This window comes from Crocodylus siamensis, chromosome 12 (genome assembly GCF_052110815.1).
Source record: "Crocodylus siamensis isolate JL-2025a chromosome 12, ASM5211081v1, whole genome shotgun sequence".
In the NCBI taxonomy this organism is placed as follows: Eukaryota; Metazoa; Chordata; order Crocodylia; family Crocodylidae; genus Crocodylus; species Crocodylus siamensis.
Window position 1 is genome coordinate 5,569,770 of NC_143406.1, and position 21,435 is coordinate 5,591,204.

The 21,435-nt window shown below is 39.6% G+C and overlaps 1 protein-coding gene across 7 annotated transcripts in view; it reads right to left on the minus strand.

Annotated features, from left to right (window-relative positions):
• PRDM2 (PR/SET domain 2) overlaps positions 1–21,435 on the minus strand; it is a 121,979-nt gene that overhangs the window by 51,309 nt on the left and 49,235 nt on the right. The window contains exon 1 of one of the 7 annotated variants that reach the window (XM_090024110.1): positions 158–180. The exons of the other annotated variants lie outside the window; for them this stretch is intronic. The gene's annotated coding sequence lies outside the window, so the exon portion shown is untranslated. Of the gene's footprint in view, positions 1–157; positions 181–21,435 lie in introns of those variants that run through there. 7 annotated transcript variants of the gene reach the window in all.

Below are 21,435 nucleotides of genomic sequence, written 5' to 3' on the forward strand. Positions count from 1 at the left end.
ACACTCAAAAAGACGGATACCAAGTGATTAGCCAATGATTTTTGTCCCTTAATATTCTTGCAATTAAATGGTTCAGGAGCCAACAAAAGCCCATGGAAGAAAAAACACAGAACAGAACCTGGTGGAAGCCTGAGTATAAGTACACATGTGCACTTACCATCAGGTTCCTGAAGGGTCCTACATGGCTGCTACTGCCAGCTGGATCCTCCACTTGGTCTAAACAAGAAAGATACAGGAATGAAACATAGGGACAGTGAAATGGAAACAATGACAAAAGGGTAAATGAAAGGTAGAACTCAGTCTATATGTGTGTATAAAAAGGATTGCAAAAGAGAGATGCAAAAGAAAACTGAGTGAAAGAAACAGATGGAGAACAGTCAAATTTCCTACAGTGACACAGGTCAAAAGGGGAATGGCTAACATTTATATTTTTTGGCTTTCAGTGGTGTTTCCATTTTATCTTGCCACGTTAATAGAAAATGTGCTTCTCTTCTCCCTCTTTGCCTATGTTTTTGTAATTAGTTGGGCCAAGACCACTGATAGCTCTTACGCTATTACAACATCACAACAGTGTTTGCTATCAATCACTGACATACCGTATTTACTTACATATCACACGCATGCTTTCCCCAAAAGTCATCCCTCCAAAACAGAGGGCCATCTTAAGTGGGAGGCTGATTTTTCTCCAGTAGACCAGAAACATGGAGACACTGTGCTTTCGAGATGACCACCAGCTTCTCTTAGGGGCAGCAAGCAGCAAGGGGGGTCCAGTCTTAACCTTTTCACCAGCCACTTGCAAGTTAGCAGAGGTTTTTTGGCTGAGGAGCTAAACGGGCAGCCACAAACTGCTGCCAATTCGAAAGCAGATGTGAAAGGGTTCAGCCTAGACTCTGTCTCTCCCCCTGCTGTCCTTGAGAAAAGCTGGCAACCACCATCATGAAAAAGCCAGCTGTAGGCCAGGACTCTGGGGCGTGTGGCATGCAAGATAATACGGTAGGCACAGAAGTCCTACATGACTGACGTAAATCAGTGGAGGTTGCCTGATTTCAGTAGGGTTGTGCTGATTCACACATTTCTACAGCCAGAGTTGCTGCAGGTATCAGATAAAACTTGAACGCTACCTAGCAAAACAACCCCCAAAATCAGTAATATGCGTTTGTCCATAATATACAGGAATAGCAAGTGTTATTGCTCAGACCAAGAGAAGACTCAAAACAGTCTACAGGATTTATGCAAACTGCAAATGTCCAAAAAAAAATAAAAGGCTGTAACTCTATCCACAGCTGACAGTGTTTATGAACAAATGGAATGATACATTTATATGCAAGAAAGGGGGAGAGGGAAATTAAACTCAGTCTTTCACTAAAGTTGGAGATGCAGCAGATAATCAAGACTAGCTTTTAAGAAAACTGTTTTAAAAAGGAATATCCAACGAAAAAAAGAAAATGCTTCAATACTGAATTAACAGTGCCTGATCGTTTACTACAAGAATGGAACGGACTTCTCTACAACAACCCTGAAACAATGCAAGACAAAAAAAACCCAAGCAACACTGGTAGCAGAAGATTAGGTATTTCCTTGAAGCCTAAAGCCAAGGGTCATGTTGCAGCTGGCTACATAGATGGACAATAGCAAAGGAATACTTTACCCATTTGTGCTGCTGCTACAGCACATTTAGAGAATGGCTCCTAAAAGCCCAGCTCCCCTGAAAACTGCTTTATCCACTCTCCTCAAAACCAACCTCAGAAGATGGATACTAGGAGCAACTGCAGGGGGTGGGCATCTTAGTACATATTTACCCTGGCTGCAGTGGCCACAGTGGCCAGCCTGTGGTTTTAAAATATTTCTACTCTGAATAACAACAGGTTGGCCTGTAAAGGGAGGAGGACCACATGCATCCAAAATGTATGCAAACTAATTTTACAGTTTGTGCACACATCTGAGTTTAGTGGTAAATGAACTGCCCCATCACCCAGGCACCTGCAACGGTCAGAACAACTGTTTACAGAAAGGTATGCCTTTTACACGTAAGAAAGGCCAAGGTCAAAACATTGGAAAAACTGTATCAAAAATGTTAATTCCAATGTTGCTATATTAAAACAGCATCTTCAAGTTCCGTACAATTGAAAATACAGTAAATATTGCAATGCTTCAGATTCAATGAAACTTGGCAAGGCAGGGAAAGTTAATTTTTTTAACACTATTTTCCTTTTCTTCCTCTTGCATAGGTCATTCTTCCGTTTTGCTAACCAGAGAAAGTTACAACGTAGGTGGGAAAATTCTATGATGCTAATCCCTGTGCTTTAAAGTTTAAAAAAAAATTAAGACATTTTTAAAGAAACCACAAATTAAGAAAAAGTTATAAAATCAGCCTGAATCAGGGCTTCACGTGTTTAATAACTGAGATTATGGGATTAGGCAAAAATTAAAAATAGTTATGTGCAGTACTATGCTAGCAAAAAATTAAATATCTACCCTGGTAGCAGAACTGTGTTAACAAGACAGTTATGCCAGCTGGGCATGAAAAATGAGCACACGTGCTGTGGCAAGCGAGAAAGTTAAGAGATAAAAATATTACCTATGACGAAATGCCAGATCCTGAACAGACAAATACTTTAAGGCCATTTCTTTCAATGCGTATTTTCTTGCTGTCAAACACTTATTTTGGCAAAATGAAATCCTAATGATAAAATCTTTATAGGAATCTATCACAAAACAAGCTAAACCACTCCTATGAGTTAAAAAGGCTGCTTGGCTGCTTCCAGCTGACAATTTCTTGCATTTTTTTTAAAGCATGTCATACAAATGTTGTGTATGCAGTGCCTAAAATACTCCATAGTAGGGGGGGGTTTCTGGGGGGGGGAAGGGGGGGCATTTGTATAACTGCAGACTGTAGCAAGGAATGAAACTTGACAAATTCTAAAGATTCTACTTTACAACACTTAAAGCTTAAAGGAATCAGCCATATTTAAACACATACAGCATGGGGCGGGGGGTGGGGAGGGCTGTTTTAGCGTTTTCCCTTTTAGAAAGCTTGTGTGTGGAGGGAGCCCTGCAGACCTATACATCCATCAATACTGCTGAACTGAAAAATAAATTTTAAAAAACTAAAGCAGGCATCAAAACCTGTCAATATTTTCTAGCTACCTGATGGAGGCTGGGTTAATTCTACAACATTTTGCACCATGAAGCATTTAGAAGTAAGGTGCCAATCCACCCAGGCTGGGAATGAGATGCTACATTGCAACTCCTTGGAAAAAGAGAACCTAGAAGGATAAGTTCTTCTATATCAGGCAGAGGAGAGGAGATAAAAGGTAAAAATCCCCCAATTCTGCCTATACAGAGAAAGATATTAATGAACTATAATGTTCTGACATTAACTCCAAAAATCCCTCACTAAACTATACAGATATTGCCACAATGTGACAGAAAGTAGGTATAACTTCCTTCTAAGTTACTATTTGGAGACCTATTTGATTAGGGCAAGTTCTATGACAAATTCCCATGGCATATAGTTTTGAATACGTATGCAAACTATGCAGACATTCCCTGGCTCATCTGGGCATCTTTGAAGCTCAAAACTATCTACCTCGTGAGAAAAAAGCCTGAAACTCCAGAACAAAAGCAACAACACGCTAGGAAATGCATCGCAGGGAATATTCCTGGATCAGGAAGCGAATTGCCTGGAAGTCTGTCCACCTGAAAAGGCACGCTCACAAGCGTCTGACATGCTACAGCTGAAAATTTTATTTTGGATTAATGATATTTGCTAAAATTTGTGCGTGTGTGTGTATTTTTCCCCCCAAAATATAGAACTAAAACTCTAGACAAAAACACAAATCAAAATTAGATAAAAATATTATCCCTGCTTTCTCTACTACTACATGCAGCTAAACAAATAACTACAAATGTACTCCACATCCAATAAATATCACTGAGGCCAGGACATCTTTGCTGAAATAGCAATATTGACCAGGGGGGCAGAATTTTGGTAATATTCCTATACCAGCAGAACGTCCCAAGTTAGATGCAGCTTTTACTAGTATAAAAAGGATTTTTTGTCAGCAGAGCTTATTTCACGCACTGATCCAGTACAAACTGACAGCAAAAGCATATCTTTGCTGCTTTGAGTAGTTGTACTTGGAGGGTCTGAATGTACATGGATATAAGCAATCTTTTTCTAGCACTGAACTGCTTTGAGTCACCTACAGTATTCTGCTGCAACCTCCTCTACTGTCCTTTAAGTTAAGGTGCATGTGGCTGTTTCTATTTTGCCCCTTCTGAGGATCATGCTAAACTAGGGGGTGCTCAAAGCTCCAGCCCATGGGCCAGATCCAGCCCCCGTTTCCTTGTCATCTGATCTATGGGGAGCCCCAAAGAGCATGGCCCTGAGCACCTGATTTGACATGCAGGGCAGTGCAGGGCCTGATCCTTGCATGCAGGGCCCAGGGCTGGGTAGGGGCAGCGCACAGTCCTGACCCCAGCACGCAGAGCTGGGCAGATGTGGTGCAGAGTTCCTGGTCCCTCAGGACAGCGTGGTCAAGATCCAGGTGTGAGGGCCCAATCCCCTGATCCGACCCACAGCCCAGTCCTACACCACTCATTTAGCCCATGGAGCCAGAAGGTTGAACACCACTGTCCCAAATCAAGAGAATCTTCCATGATAAAGCCTTGGCCTTGCACAGGTCACACTCTTTGGAGACCCAAAAGTTAGAAACTCTAAAAAGCTTTGACAAAATGCAACCTTCTGACCCTATGCAAGTCATCTCCTGAGCGGATTCAGAGTTGTAGATCCAGTTTGAGACTACAAGGACCTTTATTTCTCCAGAAGAGAGATTCTTGCTACACTGCAAGCTGAAGATAATTGCAAGGATTCTAGGCACTAGAAATAGTGTTCACATTCTAGTAACAAAGGTCAAAATTCAGAGCTGATGAAATCAGGAGCAACCTGACTGTCAAGAGAAAACCAATTAAATCTGGCTTGAGTTTAATCCGAAGGGCTATACAGAAAAGATATACACGAGAAATGCAATGGTAGATAGAGGTTTTCAGAAAGAACAGAAACAGCACAACTAGCAGTATTTGCAAGCAACTGGTTTGCCTTGCCTCCATCATAAATTAGTAGAATTATAGATACAGATATTTGCTTCAAATTATACAACTTTTTAACCACAACTAGAAAGGCAAGTATTATACACAAAGAGGTAAATAGGCATTTACTACAGAATGCTTAATATACAGCTAAAGATGGCAGTCTGGTGCTGATACCTGACATCTTTTATGCACAGTGGGCATGTATACACGTGAATATTAAGGTGACAAACTCCAGCAGTTTGCATCGGAGTTTACTGCACCGCACCACTGCATTTACACATGCGCCCGACACCACAGCACATTGAGCTGGGGGCAGTGCAACCCCAGCTGGCAGGGGACAGGGTGGGGTGGGGGGGAGAAAAATCAGCCTACCAGCCCAGGGCTGCTCCGTCCTGGCTCAATGTGCTGCAGAGGCACTGGCTGGGGCACGGGGGTGCGTCAGTGTGGGCCTCGCCGGCAGGCAGCCCCTGCACTGGGGCCGGATGGGGTACAAGGGTGCTTCATCCACATATACACATGTACTGTGGTGGAATAACTCGGACCATCGGCTAGTACTTGTATCTAGCAATACAAACCTACAGTGGAGTTAATTAGTTTATTCCAGCCTAATAGCTCAGCTTGTATCTAGCAATACTAACCTACAGTGAAGTTAATTAGTTTACTCCAGCCTAATAGCTCAGCTTGTGTACAGATGTTTTACTGCAAAGCTAATTAGCCTACTCCACAGTAAACAGATGCACTCAGTGTAATGTGGTTTTAAACTCAAGACTCTTACCCCTCCTGAGAATGAAAATCTCAGCACTGCTTCTGTTAGACTTTAGCAGCTAATAGTAGTAGATCAGTACAGAGCAAGTGAGCGTACAAGCAAAGGAGGAGGATGGCTGTACAAAAGTCTCATATGTGCACAGGCTCAACTCTACAGCTTGGCAGGGGCCTGAACTACCATAGGAATACGATATGTCCAGTAATTGCCTCAAGTTTGTCAAGGGTTACTAATAAGCTCCAAAGCAAACTTTCAGCCCTTAAAAAGTAAAAAAAAAAAAAAAACCTAACTGCAAGGTAAGGTCCACAAAAGGACTGCTAGCCTCAACATTTAAAATTCTGTAGATGTCAAAATTTTACAGTGACTAAATTTGCTAAAAAAAATAAGCAGATGAGACACAAATACCCATAACTTCTGTAATCTAAACACCACATACAGTAGCACAACATTAACAGAGAGGTCTTCTGCTACAACAGCATTCACCCGGAAAGAATAAACCTTGACTGATCAAACTATTTTCTCCTGTACGGTAACTCACCCGATTCCTTCCTACTGCTACTCTGGAGATTTAAGACTACTTCTCCATCCCACAAAGGAAGCTTAACAACAATGAAAATTAGCTCCATATGCATGCATTTTTATCACACACACAGAAAGCAGCCACCTGAATGATAATACATAAACTCTGGCAATTTTGTAACAATGAAAATTTATGGTTTAATTTTTTTCTCCCTTCTGGAAAGGCCATGCCAAAATATCCGCTTACTCTCTTGTACCCATCAACTTTGGTCTAACTTATTTAACAAGTCATATTTTGTCATATAGTCCATGTGGTAGTACTGTTTGGGATGTTCCTCATATGTTACAACTGCTAAAGAGTTTTAAAATGCTAGGCAAATATAGTTTTACCTACTAAATATAGAGCATTGGCAAAGAAAAAGGAAATGATATAGCTCCAAAGAGTCTTTATTTTTAACCACGAGTGCAGTTGGTCTATTATAAGACTAATTTTAATTCAAGCTTCTAGAAGTTTGCTGTGAACTTCACAGGCAAGTAAGAAATGTTCCCTGAAAAGACGTCATTCACTTTCGAAGTACAAATAAGATAATTGGCAAGGGCAAACAAAATTGGGAAGACAGGCAACAAAAATCTCAAGGGTAGCAAATACATTTACTTGCATGTATCCTGTACATTTTAAAATTAGTAGTGTAGGTAACAAAAGATACTGCCTAATCTATAGTATATCAAAAGGTGTTTCATACCGAGCAGTAAGTGCATGTCTTTCAAAAACAAGCATAACCTCAAACAGTGAGATTATCTGCATAGCAAATGAGCTGCAACACCTTGGAAAAATATGACAAAATTACTTGTGGCTATTTAAAAGGAATTGCTTTATGGTCTCATCAAAACATTTACCCTGGGCACCTGAATGACACTATTAGAAAGTAGCATATTACTATTACACCTCACCCTGCCTTCCTATACATTTGGGACAAATGGTTTTGTGACACAGCAGGTCATTACCCAATAGAAAGATTACACTATGATTTGCAATATGCACAAGTATCATCACTACTATTACCTGGATGTCTACACAGTCTCTGAAAAGTGTAAAAAGTGCTCTGCATCCTCTGAACATGCCATATTTGCTCAGTTCTATGACAAGCTCCCCCCTAAAAAAGCCCAACGTCTTACAACTGCATGGGGGCGGGGGGGGGGGGGAAATGGGCAGGTGGCAGCTGTAGCTCAGGCTCCAACCCCTACCTGGGTCCAGCTGTAGCTGCGGCCTGCCCTCCTCACCCCCTCTGCACCCTCTCCTCCCATCTCACCCCACCACCTCGCAGCCTCTGCCTTCCCATCTGCTCCCCCCCCACCTTACTCTTGCTTCTTGCCAGCAGACGCCATGAACTCTGCAGCCTGGGGCACAAAGCACAGCCCAGCCTGGTCCCACAGCAGTGTGCAACCTGCACAGCTGCTACGGGGGGTGAGCTGAGGCCGTGCTCAGTGTCTAAGGCTAGAACAAGGACAGGACCTGCTGGCACAGAGAAAGGGTAAGGGGAGGGGAGTGGGGAGCAAAGGCTGGGGGCAGGAGTGGCAGCTGGGTGGGCAGGCACAAGCAGGGGGCAAAGTGCTTGACCTCTCCACACCAACTGCCTCCCCACTGCCTGTCCCCCTTGCAGCAGTGGGGGGGATGAATTAAAGGCAACCTTTCAATAATTAGGTTCTATATATGGAAAATTACAATACATTTTTCCATGTACAGAATCCAATTAGTTGGGGGGGGTTCTCTTAAATTCAAGGTACTCTTAGATTTGAGTAAATATGGTACTTGCTTTCTGATGAACAGCCATAAGAACTGGAAAGATGTCTCCCTATGCGGTGTTATAATGATCAAAACGAAGTGACACCAGAATGCTCCAGGGTCTCTCGTGTTCTTGCTATATTATTTATTTGTATACCATGACTATTCATGATTTGAAAAGGAACAGAAATCACACACGTCTTCTATATTAAAGATAAAGCACATACAACTGCGGTGCTTTAATTTCTTAAACATATGATTTTGTTGCACTGACTTATCCACAAAAATAGAATGCATTTAATTACTGTATATATAAGAGGGACTTATTTATCCAGGATGATTTATAGTCTACAATACTCTCTTACAATGACTGAAAATGGGTAGATAAACACTTCTGGGGTTTATTTCCTCACTATTTCATGGCTCTGGCAGACTAATGAGTGCAAGTGCCCATGCCTTAATTAGGACAGAAAAAGGAGCAGCCCAAGAAATACTATTATATCTTGTAGCAGCGAGAGAAAAAAACAAACCACAAGTGCCTCTTTTGAGACAAGCCAAAGACATTAAAACCAACTAAAACCACATGAATGCTATATTGAAAAAGCATGCAAACAGGGAACTGAACAAAGGAAAAAAATTGTGCATGGGCATCAAAAACGGAAAAGATTATACTGTAATTAATACTGCTTTTATATCCCTTAGATAAAGCATTCTGATTTGAAAATTTGCATCCTTTCCGGAAACAAAATCTTTGCCAAAAGTACAAGAAATCTGCGAGTTCTAGCAAAGGTCGTCGACAAACAAACAAAGATTTAGGGGCCTACAGTTTGCATTTTAAGAAGCATCTCATTGAGCTCAACAAGCTGTGTGCCCCTAAGTCACTCAGGGTCTTTTGGGGGAAAAAGTATCCCACTTTTGAAAAATTAAGCCACTTTCAACACTTTTTTTCCTTACGAATTGTAAAATAACCTCAGAATACCAGCTAGGTAGTGCCTTCTGCAATCTCCCTGTCATCAAATGTCATTTCTTTTTCCAGCATATCACTAGATAGATCAGCTTTCCTTCCACAACAAGGGAAATTACAACCCCTTCCAACACACAAAATAGGTCAGGTATGTTTATGAGTGTTTTCTAAAGTTGCCACGTGCACATGACAACTAGAGCAATCAAGTGTAAAATAATTAAATGTCACATTCCTGTCTTTTGGAAATTAAAAGAAAAACCCAACCTTTTTTCCTGGATCCAGCATATGTTATTTCAAATAGGCAAATAAACAGCATCAATATTTCACACCAGTTGTAAAATTTTCTCTAGCATTAAATACAGGTGTATAATCTATGTCTGAATCATACAAGCACAGTGCCTCCCACTCTTCCTAATAATATAGCTTCCCACGGTTCATTACAAGCGTCTTGACAGCTAACGACACCTACACTCACACATCCTGACTATTTCAGGTAATATGAAATGCGTTTTTCTCCTTGGTTATGTTTCTTTAGACATCACTTAGCTCACCATTCAAATTAAAATACAAATACTTCAATGAGTTTTTCAGAAGTGACAGCTGTATGGCATCTTTCTGTGTTCACATGCAATACGGTTAAAATACATTAAATAATGTAACATAACCAAGAAACCCCCATAGAAGAAAGCCGTTCCAGAAATTAAAATCGAAGTGTCATAAATATAAATGCTTGCTTGCATTCAAAATATGTTACTTCTGCACTCATCATGAAGGAGGTATTTTTTCTCTTATAAACAGGCATAGTATAAAACTATGAATTTCAGATTTCTTTATTGGCAAGACATGAACTAGCCTCACAAACCTTATATGTATTGTACGTAAAATTGCCTTTTATTCAAGATTATTAGTGCTTTGCAGTAGGCTATGCAAATACCTTTTCCAAGAGGAATTATTAGAAACGTCATCTCTAAGGGAAAAAAAAGTTGGTTTTATACTTCAAATAAGTGTTAGGACCACTTGTGATTTTCATCATTGAAGTAATCCCTAAATAGAAATAAATGACAACTTTACTAGCATTTTCTATTGTAACCAAGAGACCTTACATTCCAATACTGCCTGCACTAATATATCGCATTTTAAGAGCGTTCAATCCATAGTGCAGACACTAGAGCCAATATTTGTCATCAATGCGACTTAAGTACTGCTGCTGCCACTCTAAAAGAGGTCCCCTTTGCGATAATAAGCGATGAAAAAAGTTCACTGTAAAGATATGACCACATGGAAGTCTGAAAATGCAAAGGGGTTTATCCAAATAGCTATGTCTAAACAAAAGGCTATGGGTTCACTTGTAGAACAAAGCTATGTGATAGCTGTCGTACCCAGGAAACAGGGCTACCATTGTTTCTAGCTGCAGCACTGGGTGTTGTAATTGGACAGCTGTCTGGGAAAAGATGACCAAGGCTTTCCAGAAATGTGAAGCCCAGAAAAATTCCTAAAAGGTTTGCTACTGTTAAACTTAACATAGCTTCTGCTTGACCCAGAAAACATAATTCACCAAAACAGCTCTCCAAAAAGGGAAGAGACTCCTAGGAACTATAGGGTGAAGTGTGCATTATGCTGCCCTCATCATTAGACACTGCCAGTTTTGCACCCTTAAATCATCTTCCCCTTTATTTGTAAGAACAGCTGAAAGCACAAGACTTGTCTAGAAATGCTGACAGCCTGCAAAGATCAGAGTCTGTATTTCACAGAAATGTGAAGCATACGCCGAGAATTATTTTTGTTAACTCGAGCAACAATTTCCAGCCCAACATGTAACTGGTTAATTTTCCACTTGAAAGTTCAAAACATTACATCTAGATGGAATACATAACAACTTCAACCTTGCATTGCTTCTCATTGCCTATAGTGCTTCTGGTATCTACGCAGTGTACAAATTGCAGAAGACTCTGGTATCAGTTTTGGGTTGCGATGCAAAACTCACTTTACAATGCCGTATGCTGCCCCACTTCTCTCTCAGTATTCTTGCTCTCTCCACATCTGTGCCATAAGAAACTGATAACACATTTTAAAATGGACAACCATCCAAATATTTTCACTGCAAATAGGCCTGCTGGCTGTATGAAAATGGCTGTCAAATAAAGTATAGTCTTATTTTATAACATCTCAATGCAAAGAAAAGTCCTTACATTTTCTAAAGGAGCTGAGCAAGAAGATACAGAAGTAGAGGTTTAGCAGTTGTCTAATTCCAGCCCTCAGAGCCATCTACAGTTTCAAAGTAATAAAAAAACCCAAGTGTGTCAGTGTAAGGTTTTCAATCTTGTACATGATTTCTAGCACTTGAGAAGACAGCACTGATCTATCACTGCCTATTACCAAAAATATATATATACTTTTCTACACAGGAAACTACTATGACCTTTTTGTTACTTTGTTATCCTTAGGCTCCAGTGGACCATCTAAGTATATTATATGAGCTGTAAACTTCCCAGCTAACACTAAGCAGTGTACCTTTAATGGCCGCTAGGCAGTCAGCATTAAGGCTCTGCATTTGCAGGCACTAAAACTTTACCTCCTCAACTGCATCTCTTATATTTGGAAAATTACCGCCTTCCAACTCAAGTGACAATTAAAGGTCATGATGCAAATGATGGCTCCAGGTTACCTTTCTGGTATACAACTACTCTTTTTTTTTTTTTTTTTGTCTGTAATAAACATTGAACAGACCCATTATTTTTATGTGCATGTTTGAAGGAATCATTTTCATTCTCCTGGACATCCAGAAAGGAATACTGCTAAATTCCAGGGGATTTCCTCAACCTTCTTCTATGAAAGGAAGCATATTACTTATTGCTGTAACAGCCCCACTGAATGGTTTCCAAAAGAAACAGATTTGTACCCTTTCTGAGACCAAATGCTTTACTGAATTACAGATGCAAAGGCAATGTATAGCTGCAGTGCTTCAGTTGCCCAGTCAGCACTTTTCTTGTCTGGCAGCAGGAGCAGCACTGCACAACAGTTGGTGTCTTGGTCTACAGAAGCAACAACAGAAGTTACTAAATTTAAAATTTACGTCAAGCCAGGAGAAACTAAAACAGCTAGCACAAGATTATTTACTTCATTAAAAAGGCAAATAAAATTACTACCATTTATTTTTTCAACAGAAATATTAGAATTCCTACAAGTAGCAACACATCTATAATGATAATTGACTGGGCAATTACCTTAGTCACCAATCAAATCTTGAAGAAAATATAACCCTGATCACGTATAGGATGTCCTTGCTTTAATTCTGTACACTTGCTACTTTCGCTGCTTTAGAACATGGTTTGAAAAGAGCACAAAATTATGATTTGCAGTGAAATATATTTGGGGAAATTTCATCTGTGGGCAGATGAACAAGAAAAACTTCTTACAGGGGATGGCAGAGAATATGAAGCTGACATTCAACAGTTAAAAATGTGGTTGCCATTAATGAAGCTTGAAAACAAAGTCCACCTTCTTTTTGCAGTCCTCAACAAGGGCCCAGAGGACTTGACACATTGGACTTCTGCTTTTCTGAATCTTAAAATGAAATACTACTAGGCGGAAAGTCAGTTGCACAGTCAATTCTTACTCCAAAATTGGCTAAATTTGGGCATGCCTAGCAGCTTTGTAAATCTCAATATAATTTGACTTTTACCTCTGGATACACACTGAATCTTGCAAACTGCTTTAAAAGGGAAAACCAATCTTGTGTGTTAAAATGTTGCATTCTTAAGTATTTATTTTGTCTTTAAGCTTATGTATCCAAAAAAACCAACCAACTACTTTTGCTACGTTGAAACTCTTATGTATAATACCCAAGAGAAGCTTAAAGTGAGCCAGCTTGACAGGTGAAAACAATATTTTACACTACATGTTTTCTGAGCTCTACATAAGTGCTGTGGAAAATACCTATTTTTCTAAATTTGGAACAGTAGCAGAGTGCAAAATGAATTTATCATACTGTTATCAGGTTTAAAACAACTTCCCTTATTCAAAATTCTTGTTATTTTCAATAAAAAGCTGAACTTGAGCAACACAAAAAAGGCCTGAAGAACCTAGGTGCCTCATTCCCAGTGGCAGTCAGTAAGCATTACTCCCCTTCTACCATCCCAGATAAAGGAGGAAAAGCCCCCAAATCTCAAATGCATAATTCTCAAAACAAGTTTCTACAACTCAGAAACAGTTTAGCAAATCTGATGTATATCTTGATTTTTACTGTGAAAACAAGCATTTTTCTGGGTGTTATCTTTTAATGGATCCACTGCATACTTAAGATGGACTGAGACAAGCTTTTGAATGCAGCAGATTCTTCTGCAAGTCTCAGTTCATTTGTATTCATGACAGTCCATCTTCAGCGATGCCACAGGAGCAAATACTATAAATATTTATACAACAGCTGCTAAACTATCCCTACAGTTAATATATTAAATGGTCACAGCAATACTACCACCTCTTCATAATGAAAAAAATATACTCTTTAACATGCCATCAATGCTGTGAGAAGCTTTACGCAGACAGACTATTAATAATTAAATCTACTCCTAAACAGAAGTGGTTATCTGGTCTGATGAGCACTTGGATGGCTTTTGAAAATCCCATCCCAAAAAGCTAAAATGTAATGGTGATCAAACTGATCCCAAGGGAACATGTTTATGAAAAGAAAAACTTAAATACTCAGCCACAAAATACATGATGCTCAAGAGATTCCTAAATTCTTTGCTCAAAAGTGCTGTTTTAAAGAATAGCAAGTTCTGTTTTAGTAATGGCAAATCACTTGAAAACGCATAAGGCTATAAACTGGCATGATTTCTGAAGACAAAAGTGACACCCATCAATCCTCTGAGAATTCCTTGCAAGTATGAACAAAATAGAGAAACTTAACAAGCTGAAAAATGGGGAACAAACAAGTCAATCTATATTCTGAACGAGGGTTAATAACAAGATGCCCCACCAATCCATGCCAGGACAGTTGCTATTCATTATTACTGATCTGATGAGGTAAACTATGAGGCAGATGGGGTAAACTATAACGTGGAAAAATGTGTACTGACAAAATTATTTAAATTAGTTAAGATTAAAGAATATTATAAAACTTCAGAAGTTTCAACAACACTTGTTGACTAGGGGAAGAGAATCTAACTTTTGTTCTGATGAATTCGAACTGTTCACAAACAAATCAATATGAAAAGGTTTATTGAGACCAATAACAAATTCTACTTGCACAAGTCTTTTCGTTTAATTTAAAACCATTCCTCAATGACTTAAGATAAACCTATCTAAACCAGGCTAAGCAAAACTAAGAGCACCTGCACCCAACCTTAGTGCCGCTTTAACATCACGCTTTAAACTAGACTAATTCAACTGTGTGTATAGACAAGCTGAATTTACAAATAAGAATAATAAAACACAAAGTGTCCTTATGAACAATCCAAAGAAAATGTGTGCTCACCGTGCAATAAGGGTCAAAAGCAACAAAGGTGATGCCAAGTTTCATGGCCTCATCTCGACTGTTCTTGCTTAAGTACTTTCAAGGGGATACAGCACAAATCAGAAAGGTCTTGAAAAGGGCACTGAAAATTATTAGACACATGGGAAGAGGAGAGCTTAAAAGGATGACAGAAGGATAAGTAGTGACATGATGTAAGTGAACAAAAGGAAGAGAGTGAGAAAGTCAATCATGTCCTCCTTCACATTCATTTATTATAATACTGAAGCCAGGAAGCTTCCAATTAAAGAATAACATATGTAAGACATAATACACTGAGGGGCAGAGCTGTACTGATACCCAGCACATCCACAGGTGGTGGATAGAGGCATGACCTTCAGGGAAGGTTAGCTGTGAAATAAGTAGGGCAAACTCTGATGAATAAGTGGTTGAGGACCGAGCAATGACAGCACCACCATGATGTGGTGAAGACAGCAGATGGCAATGGTTTCCCTCCTGAAAAGTCAAATATATCCTTTGCTGGTACTGTGATATGGTGAGTACAGGTTGCCACTAATTTAATAAGCCTGCCCAGCCTCCAGCTATGGGTCTACAAGCCCTCAACGGCGGAGCAGGCAGAAGACGTTAGAATCTCAAAGGCTGTGAAGGTGGGCGAAGGCTGCAGCAGAACAAGATCCCCAGTTGTCTTGGTCTCCTTGCCACTACATCAAGGTCCCACTCTGCCAAGAGTCGTGTGAAAGCTGATGTGCAACAGCTTCTCCACAATAAAAGAAGTCATGCACAGGCATCTTCTATGCATGTACAGAATACATTTTCAAACAATAATGTAAACCTGATAAAGACCTCAATGAATTCAAAATGGAGAACATCTAAATGGATTATACCGTGGTGTTTAACTTCCAGCCCGTGGGCGAAATGCAGCCTACAGAGCCATGGTATCTGGGCCACAAGGCTCCGCATAGGTCAGTAAATTTGGTGGCAGAGGAGCAGTGGCAATTGATACCACCACACTCCCCCACTGCTAAAATCCCCAAGCCCCAGGCAGTAGGTTGGAGATGGGTCACATCCCCCCGCCCCACATGGCCAGATCTGGGCCAGGCCATGCCCCCCTTCCCTCCGCAGAGCTAGGTTGGGGATGGGCCATGCCTCCTTCCCCCAGGCAGGTCTGGTCTGTTTGGGACTGGGCTACACCCCTTCCTTGTCCAGACCAAGCTCCCTTTGCCTGGGCAGCTGGATCAGTGCTGGGGGCTGCCCTTCCTCAGCCCCACTGCACCTGCCCCAGGCATCGGATTGGGACCATCAGCCAGATCTGGCCTGCAGAACAATGGGGCACTGCCTGTTCAGCCCACTGAGCAAAAAGGTTGAGCACAACTGGATTATATAGTAAAATTATGAATTCTCACATACTCTGGAGCTTATTCTGGACTCCCATGTCTGAAGAGAGTCACTTTCGTAATTTTAGAGAATTTACATATAAAAAAAATGTTTTTATTTTATTTTTTAAGATGCAGGTATCTTTTGTTCCTAAAAGTTAAACCCTGTCATCTGCTGTTCTGAACCCTGCAGGTGGCAGGGAAGCAGAAATGAATCATGCCAACTTCACTCCAATGCTTAGGGAAGCTCAGGGCAGCAGCATCAGAAAGAACTGGAGGCATTTCCAGGGAAAGAAAATCCAAGTGGAGATGTAAAATAGCAGAACTTCCTTATCTGCAAAAGTGATGCAGGAATGAGAGCAAAGCTCACTCCTACAGCCAATGGGACTTCCAATTTATCGGACATCTACAAGACAGAGCTTATTATCAAATATACAATCCCTGGACAAAGCCAAAGGCAGCCTTCTAATAGACGTGCCGACCCCCCACCTCTTCAAATTATCTGAGCACTAAGAAAGAAGAAAAGTAGGACTCTGTTAGGTATTGTGTCTAAATTTTGCCAATGGTACTCTGGCTAAAAGTTTGAGCCACGTTATTAGATGTTATCTAAGATTTTTTCAACTGTTAGAATGAACTAGTGGAAAGTGACTGGTAATACCATCCAGCTGAGTTATTTCACATAATAGGATCTATTGCAATAAAAGCAGTATCAAGCATGTGAACCCTTATAAACTTAACCAGTTTTCAAAGCCCTTTTTAAAAAATAATTTCATTTTTTCTCCATCAGGATTTCACCCAAAAACTTATTTTCTCTTTTACATCTGGGACTAAAATCTCTTTAAAAAATTCTTTCTTCTGAGGTGGTGTTGTTAAAGTTAATTCTACAGAAAAAACATTTTTCAAATAAAAAAAAATACTAGTGGACAACAATGATTGATACCATTTGGTCATGATTTCTATCACTGATTTGCTTCAAAATGTTAATTAAGGCTTGCACTGTATACGCAGGTTAAGGTGATACGTTTGAATATTTAATAAACGTGCTGCTGGAGCAAAACAACACTAAAGTCTCGTGAAATGAAAGTTTCCACATCATCAAGGAAAAAAAGAAATCACAGGATATCCAAACAAACAACTAACACCATCCTTTTGTAATTTTAAATTTTTCTTCTGTGACATGTCAAACACAGCTGGAGTTATAAAAGTTCCTTCACGAGAAAAATCTGATCAACTATGTTGATATTCCATTCTACCCCAAAGCTCGTGATTATTAATCCTGAAAGGGAAGTTAACTCATGGAGAAAAAATGTGGTTGTCTAATAAAGAAACACAATGTTATTTTCAATAGCTGCTATTCAAAATGGTTATTTACATAAAGTCTCATATACAACTTCAAAACTTAAAATAAGATAAATATCAAACTGAAATACAGCGAGCTTTAAAACAAAACTAAAAAACCTACTTTCTCTGTCAGTTTTTGAGCTTTGCAACAGTATGTTCCCATTTTTCTCCTGTTTCTATGTGAAAAACCCACGTACACACGGGATATACAGTGCAACTTTTAAACAGTTACTTTTCGTTCTCTAAAGCAGTAGCACAAGGCTCACTGTCAAAGACAGCCTTATATAAAGATACTACAACTATCAAGCTATAATTAGTCCAAGTTGCTTCAAAAGTGGCCTCAAAATAGACAACATTTTTGAGGGAAACTACATTTCGGGTCCTCTCTAAAATCTGTTGAGAACCATGTTAGACAGATAGCGACAAGAGTTAATTATTGTATGACACAAGTTAGGCAGCACAGATTATTAGTGATGCTGGGACAGTGCTATAAAAGCTGCATACTACAGACAGCACTATGAGGATAGCTAGTGTGCAGTTTAACGTGATTTGAGGTATAATTATATCCTGTCTATACTTCAATTCCGGTACCGTCTTTACAAACTCAACCATGTCAGGTGACCCAGCTAATATAGACAGGACATGAAGCATCATCACAGACTCCTACTCAAGTTTCTTTTTGCAGCCTGCAGTGCAAGGGAAGCACTCTACCTCTGTCAAAACAAAATCACATACTTTGCTCTCGTCTGTCAGCCTGACTCTGCAGAGAGTGGAGAAGCAGACGCACATATAGTTTTCATGCCAGACAATAGTAGAGCTTATGCCACAGGGGCTGCTGGTTGCCTGGATAAGTGCTAAGTGAAACACGGCAGAGACAAATACAGCTGAAGAGCACAGTGGGAAAAACACCACCAGGATATAAACAGGCACAGAAGGGACGAACTATAAGAAGTTTTATATTGTGGGAGCATAGGGAAGTATTAAAGCATAACAAAATTAGAATCTGTAATTTAATTAAATTAAACTGGCCTGATCTTTCCACTCTGAGCTACCAAATCAGTTATTTTTGGATCAGTTTTCATCTGCCAAATAATTCCTGGTTTAACATATTGCAGATTATTTTAACTGTTCCTTAACAAACCTTATGTGCCCACTTTGTAACCTGCAACAGATGATTTGGGTATACACCTCCCAAGTTCTAATATAAATGTCCCATTTCAAAAGAGCTTTCATAATAAAATTAACATATGCTATAAAACATGTTTGTAAAATAAGTAAAGCTTAAATCCTTGGTATAACCCCCTCTCCCCCCCCAGCTAGCAATTTATAAATGTTGGAGCATCCAACCCAGGCTTGACAGCATGACAAATTCACCCAGTACCTGTTGATTAGAAGTCTAGCAATGCGTGTGTAGTATGTATGCCCCCTCCAAAGCTACAAGCCGTACAAATTATAACAAATAAAAAAGTTACGTACAGCATTCATTAGCAGTATATTGTCAATCTTCTTTTTATTTAGTGTGCCTGTATTACATGACTACACCTCTCATTTCTGTCACAGCAACTTACTCTTTGGTATACACTAGAATTCCTCTTTCCCAAATGAAGCTTTTCCTGTGTTATTCTTCAGTGCATTTCTTTTTCCTTCTCTGTTTCAACTACACTGAGTTCTTCCTTCCTTCTCCTATTTTCCCTGGAAATCTCTCCCCTCCGCAATACCTGCCTGTTTCTAATTTAACCCAGGGCCTTACAGGAAGCAAATTAATAATGTACCTTAGACACTGAGTGGTCAGGTGTATTAAGCCTACATACACTGAGCAAAGCATAATATAAAAGAGAGGAGCCTTCTACTCTGAGAAAAGAATAATGCCCTGGTTAAAAGTTAACTCTCAGGGGCCCAGCAGCTTCGAATGGGGAGATACCCTTCTGGGACCCTGTTTTTAAAGCCCCTGAAGTACACCGTACTGAACAGACATAGGTCTAAGTGCGCTATTTAGGGCGAGTACTGAGAGGGACTTGTTTTGGGTTATTTGGGACTGAAAGGCCCAGGTGGCCCATCTGACCTAAGCAGAAGTCAAGTGACAACTCCCATGAATCCCCTTTCAGCCCCAAATGCCAACTGCATGGTTTCAAAGCAATGACCATTTACTCAACTGATAGAGATTGTTAAAATCTAATCTGAACTATTAAACAGACAGCTTTTGATCTCCGACCATGTACTCAACTGATGGAGATGTTAAAATCTAATCTGAACTATTAAACAGACAGCTTTCGGTCTCCTTTAAAAAAAAAAAATGAATCAAAAGCAAAAAGAACATAATGCTACTGTTTGGCTTGAGACAGTTTTCTGTGAGCCTTGGTTCACAGGACAGAAACGCATAACATTTTGATAGTGCCATCCAATGTCTTTTGGAGGATGTTTCTGCCCGAGGTTGGCTCAGTGAAATGGTCCGCTCACACAAACTGTCCCAGCTTTACTTACTGTCTCTTAAGTACATGGTTCTTGTGTAGTCCTGTGTGTTGTATGTCATAAAGGAGCCACACATTCGTTTCATTAGGCTGAGCAGTATCTTCAATGTCACCTAGGAAAGCTCAGAGAGCTTTTTCACTTAAGCCATTAATTTTCTTTCCCAGACTAAAATATACATACCACATTAGTAAAGCTTTTGTACGTGCAGGATGGCAGTTAGGTGCAAATAAAGAACTAACTGATCTGGGGAAACTGTTCCCAGTGACTGCTAAGCTAACATTAAATGTTAGAAACAATGGTAAATTATGTATTTCATCCTAAAGAGGTATGGGTGAGACAAGTGCTATCAGTCTGCATAGGTAAAAGATTCAAAATTTTCTAGAACAGTTCTAAGGACAAAGATATAAAAACTAGGCTTCATGAGTAGATGTAACTGGTAAAGAGACTGCAAGAAAAGAGGATGTACAGTTTTAACAAGAATAAAACTGGACCTTTTGTTTTCAAAGGCCAATGGGAAAGACTAGAATCAAGTCTACCCTGGGGGTCTTTAAGACAAGGCTTGACAATCACCTTGCTGGGGTCGTTTGACCCTGCCATGGCAGGGGGTCGGACTCAACGATCTGCTCAGGTCCCTTCTAACCCTACTAACTATGAAACTAAGTGGAGAATACCAGGAGCCATCCCAAATACTGGAACAAAGGGCAGACCAAGAGGCCAGTAAGAATCAATGCAGAACATACTTCAAAACTTACTTTTTGCATTGTCTCCATTTCAGCTGGCTAACTAATCCTTATCTGTCATCTGAATTTTTCAAAGCAAGCAAGTGCTATGTCATATTAAAGTTTTAGATTAAAGGAAACCATTTTTTTTAAGTCAATAGACTTAAGTTTGAATAGACACTGATTAAAGGTGTGTGCTAGGGTTCACCTACAACAGACCTTCATGGATAACATAGAGGGGCTATTAATTCTGCTAGCTAAGTTTTACAACCAACTTTTCTGAAGTAAATAGTTGTTTTAAAAACAAAAAAGATGAAATAATTATTTTATTGCAAGTTATTAAATGTCCATGCATGAGGTTAGAGAAAATTCTTGTAGAGAAAATGCATTAAACTTTTAAAAACCCAAATAGAAATGTCTAATTAAATATAGAAATAAAAAGCCGTTTAATAACTACACATTTTGGAGAAGTGAATAATTAGATACTAGTAAAAATTAGGACTGCTCATGGCAGCATTTTAACATGACACACTGTTGCCTTAAGTAGTCCTTCATAACTGTTTAAACTGTATACTTTGATGTTTCCTAATGAGTTATTTCTTAAGATCTACAAGGGGAGTAAAATCTGAAGGTCAGAAAAAAATGTTTGCAGGAGAATTTACTAATCTGGTCAGGTGACCAATGGTAATTCAATTTCACAACTCTCCCAAGGAGCTAACCCCTAGAAACTCTGTGAAGTTGGGGGTAAACCAGTAAGCTTACCTGACAGTTTGGCTAACAAGTTTTTCATCTGCAGACAATTAAACCATAGATCTTTTAAAAAAAAATTGAAATGAAAAAACTACAAAAGAAGTGGCATTGATTTTTTTCCAAAAGGAAATTATGTTCTACCCTCTTTGAATTCATACATATGATCAAAATTTCCTTGTATTTTCCA